Source organism: Grammomys surdaster, unplaced genomic scaffold, assembly GCF_004785775.1.
Source record: "Grammomys surdaster isolate TR1022 unplaced genomic scaffold, NIH_TR_1.0 125818, whole genome shotgun sequence".
Lineage (NCBI taxonomy): Eukaryota > Metazoa > Chordata > Mammalia > Rodentia > Muridae > Grammomys > Grammomys surdaster.
Genome location: NW_021620648.1, coordinates 1,497,579 through 1,513,170, shown reverse-complemented (window position 1 = coordinate 1,513,170; position 15,592 = coordinate 1,497,579). Strand labels below are relative to the sequence as shown.

At 47.4% G+C, this 15,592-nt stretch overlaps 1 protein-coding gene across 5 annotated transcripts in view; it reads right to left on the bottom strand.

The window, feature by feature from the left end:
• Slc38a1 (solute carrier family 38 member 1) overlaps positions 1–14,122 on the bottom strand; it is a 73,235-nt gene extending 59,113 nt beyond the window's left edge. Inside the window, exons 1-2 of one of the 5 annotated variants that reach the window (XM_028789334.1) lie at positions 12,589–12,727; positions 12,305–12,456 (exon numbers count right to left, since the gene is read on the bottom strand). The gene's annotated coding sequence lies outside the window, so the exon portion shown is untranslated. Of the gene's footprint in view, positions 1–11,236; positions 11,490–12,304; positions 12,457–12,588; positions 12,728–13,952 lie in introns of those variants that run through there. The other 4 variants (XM_028789336.1, XM_028789339.1, XM_028789337.1 and 1 more) reach the window with 4 other exon arrangements.
• Positions 14,123–15,592: the final 1,470 nt, after the last annotated feature.

The window sequence follows — 15,592 nt, the reverse complement described above, 5'->3', positions numbered from 1 at the left end:
AGAGAGAGAGACAGAGAGAGAGACAGAGAGAGAGACAGAGAGAGAGACAGAGAGAGAGACAGAGAGAGAGACAGAGAGAGAGTGATTCATACAGGTCATTAAGGGATTTTCTTTTTGTGTATTTTAGCTTTGTCTTCTGTTTCGCTTTGCTTTGAGATCGTCTCATGGAGGCTGCCTGAGGGTGACCTTGAACTTCTAAATCCTTTGGCCTCCACTGTCCAAGTGATGACATAACACATGTGCACCACCGGGCTTGGCTTTGATCCCAGCACTCAGGAGGCAGAGGCAGGTGGATCTTTGTGAGTTTGAGGCCTACAGAGTTCAAGGACAGCCAGGACTACACAGAGAAACTGGATATTAAAAACACACACACACCACACACACACACACACACACACACACACACACACACACACACACACACATATATATATATATATATATAAAATATAATTTTCTACCCTGAGTTCTAAAATAAAACCCAAGTCTACAAGATCACTGCTAATGCCTGGTTAGCTTCCTGTTGCCCAGGAACAGGTACCCAAACTGTCACTGCTGGAGTTCAGATGCTTGATGAGAAACTGACAGGTAGAGATGGGGCCTGAGCTGACACTTCTCCGCAGAAGTAATCCACACACAGTTGGTCAAAAGAGGTAGGATTGGACTTAACACACACAAAGAAACAAATCATAATTCCCCTGAAAGATAAGCAATTATCAGCATTAAGGCACTTGTCTGACCATGTCATTGGAGACACGGGAGACACAGAAAGCCTTTGATTCAAAAGAAACAGGAAGTGACAATCGTTAAGGGGTGGGAGACGGCTCAGTCACTAAAGAGCTCCCCGCATGAGCAGGAGGACGCAAGCTCAGGTCCCCAGTGCCCAGGTAAGTCTGCCAGCTTATCTGTGACCCCAGCATTGGGTCGAGGAGTCGGGGAAGAGGGAGGAAATAAATGAGTGCATCCCTGGGGCTCACTGGTCAGACAGTCCAGTGGAAATAGTAAACTCTAGGTTCAGTGAGATTCCCTGTCTCAAAAAACAAAGAGATGGCCCAGAGAGATAAAGTGGGTCACGCTGGTGGGTAAAGGCACTTGCCACCAAAGCCTGATGACTGAGTTCAACGACTGGGACCCACTTGGCAGAAGGAGACAACCAACTCCCACAAGCTGTATTTGACATCCACAAGCACGTGGGCACGCGCACGCGTGCACACACATACACACACACACACACACAATATGTACCTTTTAAATAAAATGGAAAATGACTGAGAAAGACACTTAATGTATACTTTTGGTTTCTACATCCATGTACATACATATATATGTATCTGCGTGTACACACACACACACACCCACACACACACACACACCAGTCAGACTATACAGTTAAAAGGGGCATCATACAAAGTTAACCTAACTATAATTACTACACTTCAATATTTAAAATAGTTAGAAATCATATCTTACTCAGCACAGAACACTTATGATCCTTACCGTCGTCTCGCACTCTTCTCAAGACAAGTATTATTATCCTGGTAACTTTAGCACAGCACCACAGGGAACTACCTCACAACGTGACTCTGCATTGCATTATGTATCAGGAGAGGGATATGCAAATAACCTTGTCTGGCTTCAAGTCACCTGGAACCTGTTTAAGCAAGCAAGGCCAACCCATATAAGATGTTAGTCTACCATAAAACATTTTGCATGACAGAGAGAAAACTAACAGAGCAAAGACAACATCCAGGAAGATTTCAGAAATATACATCTTCACCTACTGCAAGCGTCATATGGATGGAAGGAAGTGGAGAAAGGGAAAAGGAAGACAGACGATAGGGCCTGGAGAGGTCTGGGCTTGAACTGTGTGTCTTAGACTGAGGCTGGAAGAGGAGGGTGCTACTTACACTGGGGACAGTACTAACATGCTTACTACTAGGTGAGGGGCTGACTAGCTCAGTTATGGGGAGTTGCGTGCTGCAGGGCAATGGAACTTTGATCCTCTGGAGAAGCAGCCAGTGCTCTTAACTGCTGAGCCATCCCTCCCGCTCCTGTTTTATTTTTATTATAAAGACATAATAATATAATGATGATGATAATGATAATAACAATAACTGTATCTTAGCTCTACACTTGGAGTCAACCCTAACAGTTGACTAAGTTTGAGGAAGTGTTAACACACCTACAAAGAGGTCAGGACAATAGCTGAGAGTCTGCACTGATCTGATACTGAGGGTAGAAATCAGAACTGCAAGAACCTACAACCTCCTCGAATACTTTTAGGACCACTCGCATCAAGAGCTCAAGGGATAGCAAGTGTTGTTGAGGGTGTGGAGAAAGAGCGTCCTTGTACACTGTAGGTGGAAATTTACATTGAGATTCCTAGAAAAATTAAAAATAGAATCACCATATGACCCAACAATCCTTCTTCTGGGCACACACCCAAAGGAATGAAATCACCACTTCTTGAGGACATCTGCACTCACATGTTCAGTGCGGCCTTCTCCTGATAGCCAGACACCAAAACACGGGAACTGCCCACAGACAGATGGATGTGGAAACAGTAACCCACACACGTGCACATACATACAAACACACACACACACACATAGACGCACAAACACATATACACAGAGAGACACATAGACAGAGACACATACTTGCACGCACGCACACAGGCACAGACAGACAGACAGTTTCATTCTTCTGGTCGTCTCTTCCCACAACTAGCTTAGCCCGTTTACATACTTGAGAGCCCCAGATCTCTGCACTTACACCATAATGATCTCTATCTATAGGCAAACAAGAGTCTATATTACAAAAGGCCTCACTCAGGCAGACTAAACGAGTTAACAGTAACTTACTTATATAATTTTATAACTTAACACTGTATTACTTACAACATCTTACCTCTAGTTGGGATATCTTGTCTAAATGAAATAAGACATCATTATCATATATAGCACATCTGTTGTCACATGTCACTGGGTAAACAAAACAAGAAGAAAAATATAGGAGACAGCCAAGCTCTGAAGCCATTACACGCAGGACCTGATCATTATGAAACCAGAAGAGAAGCAAACTTTGTAATCTCAGCACAGGAAGGCCAAGGCAGAGGACGGTTACAAATTCAGCTTGTCTACACAGAGAGTTCTAGCCCAGTCAGGTCTACACAGGGAGACAAAACAAACAAACAAAAAACTCCCACAAAGACCAAGCAGAAGGTCTGAGTTCACTTCCAAGCACCCACATCAGGACACAGCACCAAGGGAAGCGACACCTTCTGGATTCCCAGGGTACTGCACTCACATATGCACATACCCACACACAGATACAAAATACACATAATTAAACAGCAAAAACACAGCTTAAAAGAACAACAAAATCAAAGACCTGGAGGAGGCAAGATGGCTCAAAAACTGACGAACTTGCCACAAGTCTAACAGCCTGAGTTTGACCCCCCTACATGGGTGAAGGAGAGAACTTACTCCCAAAACATGACCTCACATGCATACACCTCACATGCATACGGCAGCACCGCACCTGGCATTCCCTGTGCGCACACGCACACTCTAAGTGTAAACAAAACAAAGACCCAAATATTAGGCTGCGTATAGTACTTCCATTAAAATCTTAATGTTGACAACTGAAATCTTGCCAGGCAGTGGTGGCGCACACCTTTAATCCCAGCACTTGGGAGGCAGAGGCAGGCGGATTTCTGAGTTCGAGGCCAACCTGGTCTACAGAGTGAGTTCCAGGACAGCCAGGGCTATACAGAGAAACCCTGTCTTGAAAAACCAAAAAGCAAACAAACAGACAACTGAAATCTTTTAAACTTGGGATCCTTGGGAAACAGGGGAGAAGAAAAATACTCTTCCTTAGCGAGAGCTGTCAGAGCGCAGAGCAGGCTGTTTCATCTTGACTAAGATCTCAGACACACGAGCATTTGATCTTGCCTTTACTCTCAATCTGTAGATCTTAAGGCTGGCTCCCCATTAGAATCCTCTGGAGAGCATTTAAAATATGCATAGTTGGAGCCCATGGTAGCCTATATTTAATCCTGCTTACAACTATTTAAGCAGAAAGCTCTTGGATTAAAGGTGTGGGCTAAGGCTGTGTCACACCACAACCAAAAAGGGGCTTTTCCAGTCAATAACACAATCTCTCGTGATTCACAGTGTGATCAGATACCCTGTGACATCGGGGAGAAAAGGGTTTGTTTCAGTGGACACTCTCCATCACACTCCATCAAGAAAGGAAGTCAGAACAGGAACTCAAGACAGGAACTTGAAAGCAGGAAGAGAAGAAGCCATAGAGAAGAACTGCTTCCTGGACCTGCTTTCTTATATAACCCTGGACTACCTGTCCAGTCGTGGCATCACAGACAGAGGGCTGGACCATATCAATTAAGAATGCTTGAGCTAGGTGGTTTGGATATGCTTGGCCCAGGGAATGGCATTAGTAGGAGGTGTGGCCGTCTTGGAATGAGTGTGGCCTTGTTGGAGAAACTGTGTGGGGGTGGGCTTTGAGGCTTCTATCCTCAGATTCTGCCCAGTGTGGAATGGGAGCTTCCTCCTGACTGACTGCAGAAGATAGTCTCCTGCTGCCTTTAGATGAAGACATAGAACTCTCAGCTCCTTTCTCACTATCATGCCTGCCTGACGCTGCCATGCTTCCCGCCATGATGATAATGGACTGAACCTCTGAACCTGTAAGCCAGCCCCAAATAAATGTTGTCCTTCTAAGAGTTGCCTTGGCTATGGTGTCTGTTTACAGCAGTAAACCCTAACTAAGACAAGTTGGGTGGTGGTGACATGTGACATCCTAAAACTCAAGAAGTATAGACAGGTGGAGCTCTGTGAGTTCAAAGCCTGGTCTACAGCAGTAGCTTCAGGACAGCCAACGCTACATACACAGTGAAACTGTGTCTGGAAAAACTGAGCGATAAAAAAAAAAGGAAAAAAAAAACGAAGAAAATAAAAGAGCAAACAGAAAATGCTTGAAAGACTTGCCTATAGGCTAATGTTTTGACAGCCTTTTTAAAAAAATTTAGAATCCTCTTCCTGGATGACTACACCCTTGCAAGCTGACATAAACTGTTGGGCATAGTCATAAATCCCATGGTTTGGCCATTCATTGTAGTTACAGGGCCTGCATGGTTCTGGCAAGCTAAAACGACTCAGTTCCTCACCAAGGCAAGGCAAACGGCGTCTGCCAGCCTTCATTCTCTTTGCCTCGTGACCTCTCAGCTAGCCTCTCGCTGCCTGGTTTTTCAGGCTATCACCCGTGGCCCCTCCCCCATTCGCCCTAAGGGCAGGAGTGATTCTGTGACTCCGCCCCTCCGGCGCATTCCAAACTCTCCCTTCTGGGTGTAAGGTTTCATCCCACAAAAATCCTTCAGCTCCCCTTTCTTTCATTTTTAGACTATGATTTCTTTGCTAAACTGGGGTTTACACGAGATACATGGGCTCTTCCTTCCTACTAGATCCGCTAGGTCCCTAAGCACAAAACATGGTTTTGTTTAGGTTTGTTTTATCTGTAGGAAGAGAGGGTAGGGAGGAGAGGAGAACTATCAGCTCCTTCCCGGCTTAGAAATTTCCATAAATTCTTTAAACCTCTGGCTGCCTGCTAGACCCGTCTACTTGGCTGTTTGCCACAGCCATCGCTGCAGACGGGAAGCTGAACACATCACCTGACTTCCAACTTGGGTATCACTTTAAATCAACCTATAGGATCAGTCACCCAGGCCTCCCTGTTTCCCTTCCTAATGGACCATCTTTTTCCCCATCCCTTAGTGCTCACAACCCTAACTCTGCCAGGACACCTTTTCTTCCATACTTCTGGAGCCCTCTGCTCTCCCAACTGCAGAAAAGGTTCCTCCTGAAAAACACTTAGCTTGCATCTCTCTCTCTTCCAAATGGGTACAGAGTGATTTCTGGATCCTAAGTGTAAACAGCTCACAGCCCCCTAACCCTGACCCTGCTGGAACTCTGCACTCCTGCAGCGGTCTGCTTGCTCCCAGGCAGGCCCTACTAGGTCCGGTCTGTACCCTCCCAACTTCCTATCCCGCCTGTAAAGCTGAAAACAGGACTTTGCCTTCTTTCCTTTTTTCTTTAAAGGTTTATTTTTTTATTTATATGAATACACTGTAGCTGTCTTCAGAAACACCATAAGAGGGCATCGGATCCCATTACAGAGGGTTGTGAGCCACCATGTGGTTGCTGGAAAGTGAACTCAGAACCTCTGGAAGGATTAGTACATATCCGCTGTGCAGATTAATCACTGGCTTGGGTCAAGGCCTCAGATTATTTTAATAGTGATTTTTTTTGAGTTTTTTTTTAAAAAATTGTCTTGTTGTTTGTTTTTGCAATTTCAGTTTCCTGGGGGAGCGGTATCAAGGTGACACAGACCTCATAGCCTAGTAGACACCCCTTGACACTCGAGCTGATAGAAGTCTTTTTAAAGAGAAGTCTGCAGACACACGGTGATTCTCACCTATACAACTTCTCCAGAAGAGAGACATAAACCCCGAGAATGTGAAGCAGACAGCCCTGTTCACCCTCACGCACCTGCACACAGTTCCCTTGAGGCTGAATCTGGATGAGGCAGGTATGAAAATACATCTGAAGGCACAGCTTCAGGGAAGGTTTCTCATCATATCCTGCCAACTCGTTGGAATGTTTAAGATTCTCCATATGGCTTCTAAAAGTTTAGAGAAGGAAGCGTATCAAAGCTGTCTGTCTCAACTGGGATGGGTTTTGTCCATCAGGAAATATTTGCCAAAGTCTGGGGACATTCCTGGTTACACATATGAGGGGTCACTGTAGGCCTCCAGTAGGCCTGGCTGGCATGGCGCTAAACCTGCACGACAAAGACAGATGAGATCTAGCTCAAAATGGCAACAGGCTGACGGGGTGGTAACCCAGTGGTAAAGAAGGCTCATTAAGAACCGGCAGCCACTGGGGCATGGCGTCTAGCCACTAAATTATAGAACAGACTATCTCTTCACTTACCCTATCCTATCCACCATGTTCCAGGACCTGTTGCATTCTATGACTGTTCAAGACTTTATGATTCACCCAAGGATCTGCTTTCAATATGCCCAGGCTATGATATCTATGAATTAATATCTGTATTTACACCTTTCAAAACGACACTGATTTCTTTGAGATAGAAAGTCAACAATATAACCTTTGGATGTAAGAAAACAGATGCTATACTACTGTAAAATAATAACGACAAAGACCAACACTTGGAGTTTAATGAGCAGGGAGTCCATTGGTGTGACTACTAATACCAGTAAAATTCTAACTGAAAGTGGATTTCTAGAATTACAACAAATGTTAAGCAGTCAAAAACAACTCTGAACACTCGAAAGAATTATTCTCTGCGTATGCATGTTTATTTACATTGATATCTGTGATCAAAGATCAATCTTGTATGAAAAGCAGTGAGCAGTAGTTACGCTGTATTTAACTCCTAGTTGAGCTGACAGTCAAGTCCTAATGGAATGCCCCAGGAAAAAAAACGCAAACGTAGAGGGGTTAAAAGCACCATAAAGTGGTATATGAAAATTAGATCTTTTAAAGAAAGATACCTTTAAGTACCTCAATTTGAAAATAAAAAGAAAGTCCCAAGGACACATTGTCATTCAAAGATCACCTTGATGATGCAGAAACTGAACAATTTCTTTTCCCTATCTGGGTGTCTGGAGGCTAAAAGAACCGAAGGTCTCTCAAGCTCTCTCCAAGTTCTCACCCCCTCTGGTTGATCTGTCTGCTTACAGGTCAATATTAACTAGGCAGAGGAACCTATGGATACATCTCAACAGCTGACTCAAGACTAGCTGTCAATCTAGCTGGACATGGGAACAACCCAGGAAACTTACAAAAGTAAATCAGAGATAAATAGTGGCCTCATACACCATGGGTCTAATGGTCTCCAGGGGATTCTAATGGGGAGCCAGTCTTAAGATCTAGAGATTGAGAGTAAAGTCAAGACGAAATGCTGCTCATGTGTCTGGGAAGGCTAGACAGATTTAACAACACAGCATAGGCTCACAAAACTGGAGAAGACCAGAGCCCTCCAATCAGCAAAGGGAACAAGTCAGGCTTTAGGGTTTTGTTTGAAATAGGGTCTTACCGCCTTTTCTGGTTTAGAACCCACTATATAGGCCAGACTTTATAGAGTTCTGGGACTAAATGCACACGCTACTACACCCCCCTGACATTTTTTAAGGAGGGCTGGAAATCCGTATGTGAAGTGACATCCTAATTTTTATCCAGCAATTAACTCCAAATAATCTTAAAAGGAAAAACGTAACTCACACAAAATATACCCACAAGCTTACTCAGGCCCGGCTCACCAGTCTGCAATCACAGCATTAACAATGACAACTTAAGGCTCATTTCCCTAGCTCCACCCTCTCCCATTAGCTCCACCCTCTCCCATCAGCTCCACCCTCTCCCATCAGCCCCTTTTTTCCACACCTCAGGCCACAGCCTATCCCGTTCCTTTTCCTTTCCTGTCTCCTTCGTCATTTGCAAGAGATGGAAACTGAGATGCTCCCATTACATCTTCATGTGATACTGGCTGTCTTACTGGAATGGCCTCCCAGCCTGGGAAAATACAGGCTACACGTTGTAACCTGAGGCTAGGGCCCCATGATGTCAGCAGCTAGATGGTTGGTAAAATCGAAGGGAAAAGTCAGTCAACCTCACAGCTTCGCATGGCTAAGATTTCATCAGGCAACAGGTAGACAAACGTGGACATGCTCATTTAATCTGATGCTTGGTTTGTGGGCTTTGCTTTTAAGTAACCCGGCACCATTTCATTGTTGTTGTTGTTGTTTTGGTTTTTGTTTACTTGCATTTTTGCTTTCTTTTCATTCTCTGATCTGTCCGAATCTTTGGAGATGGAATCTGTAAATTAGTAGATTTTCAAAGACATGGGTTGATTCTGCTGTGGAGCAACACGCAAACAAACATACACACAAACAAACAACCCTTCTCCAAGTCCGAGCTTGGCAGTGAACTTGGACGCTGATGTTCTGAATAGCCCTGACTTCTTCAAAGAGTCTCCCAGCAGGCTTTCATTGTTTCCACACAACTCTGGATGGAGACAGTGAGGCCTCAACCTGTCGCCTGAGTTGCCCATCGGTTGCCATAGGTTACAGCAACCTCTCTGAAAGTGAGGCTGTCACTTTACCAACCCCACTTCCCAGTGCCACACTGGCTTCAATGTATTGGAACTCCTCTGCCATTAATGACTGGCTTGAAACCCATGATCACCAGAGTACAAATAACTAAGCCATCAAATTGTACAAATAAGAGTGTCTGAGTAACCTCACATCATCCACCATCTTAATGAAATCTCTGGGATAACTCAATAGCAGCCATAGGTGTCATTCTCATTTAATAAATGAGGGGGAGGAATTCTGAAACTCAGAGACATTCAACAATTTGCTCTAAGTTCCCAAAGCTATTTAGTTGCAGCCTAGTGTGCAGATCTGAGCTACCGGCTAAGCCTAAATCTCTATCCTACGGACAGAGGGACAGAGTGACACCGGGAGTGAAAAAAAAAAGTTATAAAAAGGAAGGTGGTCACTAAGCACTTCTAAGAGTCAGAAAAACAGCACCCTGACCAGGTTGTCACAAAATGCAGGATTTCAGTAGGCATTCTACACTGGAAGTCACATAGCCATTGGGGCATAAAAATACCTGGGGCCAGGGGGCATTTGCAGTGTGCCATGGGAATAAGCCAAAGTCACTTGGGAGATAAAGAAAGAGGTGAGAGTTCAGATACCTGGCAAAAGAACCCAGGCTATTTCTAAGCAAGGGAGAACTCACTGGAGAGTGAGGGCCTTACAAAACCGGACTGTTTTAAAACCAGGATCCAATGTAAAACTCAGGGAAGTGCCAGACTGAGCTAAGGGAGCAGTGTTTAACTGGGTGACTGCTACACTGCCTGAACTGACTCCCTGGCTAGGAACATGCTTGCATCTTCCTCCCACATCCCTAGACACTTCCAGTGACTCCACAGCCCACAATTCCTGATTCTCAACAATCCACTTGATGGCTTTGCACATTTGGGGATGCAGACAAAAGGACAAGCAAGGGACATTTTCAATGCCCTGTCACTGCTCACAAGTAGAGACCATGGTAAGAGAGAAAAGCAGAGCAGAAAGATTGCAATGTTTCAAACTTAAGGGAAGAGGACCAATTATGGAATAGGGAAAAGAGATCATCTGGGTAAAGGGTTGGGTGAGCTACCTTGCCAAGGTCACAATCCAGCAAGAATTTATTAAGCAAGTCCGGTATCCCTGGCATTAGAGGAGGAAAAGGGTGACCATGGTAGCTGATGCCAGGCCTCTTAAGTCCGCTGCTTCCTCACCGGAACCCTCGGTCCATAAAACAAGGTTTAAAAAAAATGTATAGAAACAGCAAAGTTTAAAGCCTTGAAAGTATCTTCAAATCTACTTATGTATCTGCTGAATTACAGGCAGCCCAGGACGCAGTAAGCACTATTTCTTCTGAAAAATCTCCCTAATTATTCCCATAGACAATTCTTTCTCTTCATTGAGAAAGGAAGACACGCCACCTCTCACACAACCCCTCCTAATGGGTCCCCTATCTCAAGCATCCTCAGGGTTCACATGACTCTCATTTCTTCGGAACCTGAACACCTGGCATTTCTGTTTGCGTTCATCCATAGTCTGCTTCCTGTTGAAATGGACATTGCACAGGAGCCGGATCTTGATCTGATTAGTTGCTGCCTGCTACACAGCATCCCTAATTATTCAACACCTGTTCTTAAAAAAAAAAAAGAAAAGAAAAAGAAAGAAAGCCCTATTAAAATCAAGACCTCAATCAAACTAGGCCGCGTTTCCGTTGCTTTCTGCCACACACTGAGTGAGAACTAAGTTACTCAACAGCAGAGTCAATTAAGTCATTTTAAGGCAGCCATACCAGACCCGTGGCGGGACTTGCCAGTTTCCTATAGGGTGAGTTATTTGACAATGAGGCCAGCCAGCTCAGGTTTTATTTCCGTTGTCCTTCTGACGTCAGAAAAAGCACGAGTTGCAGCACTGTTTCTTGTATCAAGGTGACAAATTACAGCCTTGCTGGCCCCGCGTTCTGCAAACCATACAATTATCCCCCCTCCATTTCACTGTATTCTTTTTAAGTTTAAAAAAAAAAAACCGCACGCGGAGGTGTCAGATCTTGCAAATGCATACCGTTTTCTAGCAGCGGGTTCTGTCCTCCCTTCCACGTACGACACCGTCTATCCGTCTGAGACCAGTACGCGATCCCCAAGCCAGTGCGTTTCCCACCGACGGAACAGGCTAGGGAGAGCCCGGGTCCACGCCGCAGCGCGAGACACAAAGGGCTGGAGTAAGCACCACCTTCCTCGGCCCGAGGCAGCTTGTGAAAGGCAGTTCGCGGCGTGACGCGTTTACCGCGAAATTCCTTTTGCCGCCATATGCACTCGTGTCTAGTGCGAGCACAGTTGGGCCGAAACCAGGCGGCGGGCGATGCACCGGGAACCGCGCGCGGTTGGCGAGGGTACGGAGCAGCCCCACACCCAGAGCCGGGCTGTCGCGGGGAATGGGGGAGATGAAAGCGGGCTGCCGGAGATCTCGGCGCGTTTTCCTCCCCGCGTGGAGCCGACCAGTTTAAAAGCCTTTTGCCGCAACGTTTGGGGCCAGGTGCGGGGGAGGGGAGACCAGGGCGCAAGGGTCCTGCGCAAGCAGTGGCCTTTTGTTCTCCCGCCCCACCGGACCCGGCTCTCGTAAAGGAAGTAGCCTATCACTGGTTCTTCATTCCGGAGAGAGTCTCCAGGGCGGGAGAGGAAAGTGAGTCACTGCCAGCATCCTCCCACTGATCGGATCGGAGACAGGGGCCGAGCCCGTGGAGGTGCAGCCAACGTGCACCTGTTTACGGCGCTGGGGAGCCGGCCTCCGAGGCTCCGCTGCCGGGCCAGTCCCAAGATGCAGACTGATCCGCTCCTCGGCGTTCCTTCTGCCCCTCACAATCGCATGCTTGGTCCCTACACCTCGAAAATGGAACCAGATCTGGTGCCACACTCCATAAAACCAGGTCCACAAAGTAAGGCACGGTACGCAACAGTGGAATCTGGGGACCCCGCGTTCAGGGAAGGGCACCGGACTCTGCCTTCCAGAAAGGCGCCACCGCGCTCTGCCCGGGTCCACGAGACATGGAGGCTGAGTTACCTCCTTCCCTTCCTGTTCAAACTCCCCTTCCCTCCAAGCCGCCGCTCCCTCTGCCCTCCAAACGCACCTTACCTCGAAAAATAAAGGGAAAGGCGCCGCCAGTTAGATGTCCTTTTTGTGTCAAGGTCTGTCTAGGGAAAGGTGGCTCCTGGTCTGTAAGACTGGGCGGGGAGGATCCGTGTGGCGGGTTTCGGAGGAAGGTAAAAGGCCGGTTTGCAGGCGACCTTCAGGCAGAGTGGCGTGGCCGCGGCTCTCCTCCTCCTCCTTCTCCACCTCCTCCTCCTCCTCCTCCTCCCAGGGCTGGTTGCATCAGAGTTTCCCCCCACCCACACTCTGCCCGCCAGCCTCGCACTTACATCCACACTCCCGACGCGGAGGGGCTCCAGCCTGACTCATTGGCTACCGCGGGGCGCGTCGCCCTTTCTCTTCTGCAGTTTGGGGACGGGAGCGCGGCCTTTCAGACCATCGTCCCTCCCTGTCCGCGCGCCCGCCGAGCTGAGCTGCGTGCGGCGGAGCGGTGCGGGTCACATGCCGCTGGTCGCCGCGCCTTCTCGCCCCTCTTCCCCCCCGGGCTGTCGGACCGCAAGGCGACCGCGGCTGGCGGACACCGAGCATCCAGGAAGGGCAGTGCGAGCGGATGCGCCAGCAACGCGCTGATGCTGCCCGAGCAGACGGAGGCTGCGCGCCGCCCCGCACCTGCCTGCGCCCTCCCGGGCCTCAGCTGGGGTCACAGCTGCCGCACCCGCACCCTCGGGGTTGGAGGTGGAGCGGCTCACACGCCCGGGCGGTGGCAGGGGGCCGTCTCCTGGGGTACGCCTGGGCCCCAGCGAACGGCGTTGCATTGTGGGAAGGGAGCAGCGTGAGGGTAGCCCCGCGACCCCGAGGCGGCGGCGGACTACGGGACGCGGGGACACCTTTGGAAACCTGGAATCCCGAGCCAGCCGGCTAAGATGCCTCCCGCCTCCCACCGCGAGACCTGCAGTCCCTCCAAAGCAGCTCTGGGGACCCCTTGGGACTCAGAATGTGACAATCACCCAAGGGGTCTGCACCAATAGCCCTGCTGCCCCGGCCACGTGACTCTCTACCCTTGCTAGGCCTGGAAAGGGGAACAAGCTGGAAGCCGCATCTGCCTCGGGTTCCTCCTCCTGCCCCACTCTTTGTCTGAGGTGCAGCCCCTTAACTGACTGGCTGGCACAGTCGCTTCTCCTTAAAATGGCGACAGGAAATCCCACCTGCACGCCAGCCAATGAGACCACCACCACCACGGAGTCTGCCGCGTGGAGGCCTGAGCCCCTCTTAACCGGATGACTCCTGTTGTGGATCTGGTCAGAGATTCATCAGCCTGACCACTAATAAATTTTAACCAAGAGGCTTTAATTCAGACACTGGCGCCGAGCTGGGATTCCGAATGCAGCACCCAGACACCTCAGCCCAGGGATTTATAAAGGCAAAGAATACAAAGCTACAATTTGTTCTCTCGTAAGCTTGTTTACAGAAGCAGAACCAGAATGTAACAACAACAACAACAACAACAATAGATTAACCCTTAGCAGCCCTTAACATTTGGAGGTCTAATTTTACCTTATAGTTCTGTTGTTAAGCACAGAGATTTTAAACATAAAGTTAGCCATCAACATGTTAGCCATCACTCACTGTTCCATCTTCCTGTTTCATCAGAACAAGAAATGGCGGTTAAATCATGATTCAAAAGTGACTCTACCTGGAGCCTTTCAAGAGGCTGAGTAGTGCTGTTTTGCAGTGGTTATAGATTTTCAGTCTCCGCTGGAAGAGTGAGAGAGAACCAAGGTTCGAGCTTCTTACTGGCTAATGTTCTCCCTCCCTTCCAGTGCAGGGAATGGTCCTGGTTAGTCAAACACTGGCTTCCAACGAAACAAGTGGGAGGAGGTGTGTTCTTGAACCTGCCTGAAAACCGGAAGGTCATTTGCAAACAGAAGGGCAGCCTCGCCTAGTACAGGGCAGTGTCTTCCTCGAATACAGCGTCTTTTTCTCGTGCCTGTTTTTTTTTTTCTGTTGCTCCTTCTTCGTGTGCAAAACTTACATATTACAGTCAGACTCTAAGTTTACACCAAAAGTCCATTCTTTTTACCTTTCTTCCTAAAGGAAGTCGAAATTAACGATTTTGTTACATTTATGACTAAGTAACCCAGAGTAGGTAAATGAGCCACCAGCAGACTCAGTTAACCTGGACCCGCGAGATCTCTCAAACACTGAACTACCAACTGGGCAGCATACACCGGCTTATATGAGGCCCCTAACACATATATAGCAGGGGACTGCCAGGTCTTGGTTCATTCAGAGAAGATGCACCTAACCCTCAAGATACTGGAGGCCTCAGGGAGTTTAGAGGTCTGGTGGGGAGGGGGCTGGGTGCTGGAGACATCCTCGTGGAGACAGGGAGGCAGGGAGAAAGTATGGGATGTGGAACGGTCAGAGGGTGAACCTGGAGGGAAATGGGGTCTGGTGTATAAATAAATAAATAAATTTATTTTAAAAACTGTAATAAATAAATGAATAATTAGCAAGTCCGTTGAAGGGTGTGTGTCTTTAAAGGAAGTTGTATACTCATGGGTGTTGCAGAGAACAGGATCCCAAGACGTTTAGCTCAGGTTGTAACTTAACTTGCCAGCTCCTATACAGAGAACGACTAGTTACTCAGGGCTGTTTAAGATGAATGAAATAGGAACCCAGTTCATCCTACTCATCAGCTTCTCGACTACACATTTCCTATACTTTCACATTTAATTCTCTTCACACTTCAATTGGGTATCAATTATCCTTTCTATAAACAAGAAATCAGATTCAAGGAGAAGGGGAAAACTGACCATATCTGCTGTGGAGGGGAATGGATTCCCACTCAGGTCTGATTTTAAAAGTCCGTGAGCAGTCTTTAGAAGCACAGAACACTCAGACATGGGTCTTCACCACTTCTCAAGGATTTTAGTTGACATCTGCCACCGAGGGGACAAGCATCAGTATCCCTCCGCTTCATAGAAAGACTGTTAGAGAAACATCCTGAGAATATGGCAGAGGCAGTGTTTAAGAGGTATCTGGTAGCTTCCAGGACTGTTCGTAGGGGAAACTTCCCTTCTGAAGTCCGTTTAATAGGTCAGCCTGTACGCCCAAACTTCCGTAGTCTTCCTGGGATCTTTGAATAATGCCATGAAGATGATTTCCACCTCACTGAGTGCTCACTAAGAGACCAGCAGTGGGTTAAGCATTTTACCCAGTTTTCCTTTTAATCTCCAGAACATTCTGAACAGGACATGCTGCCCTAATCCCTGATTGAAAGGTTAAAGACTTTACCCCCAAACCACACAGCTGTAATCTTAAATCCAGAAA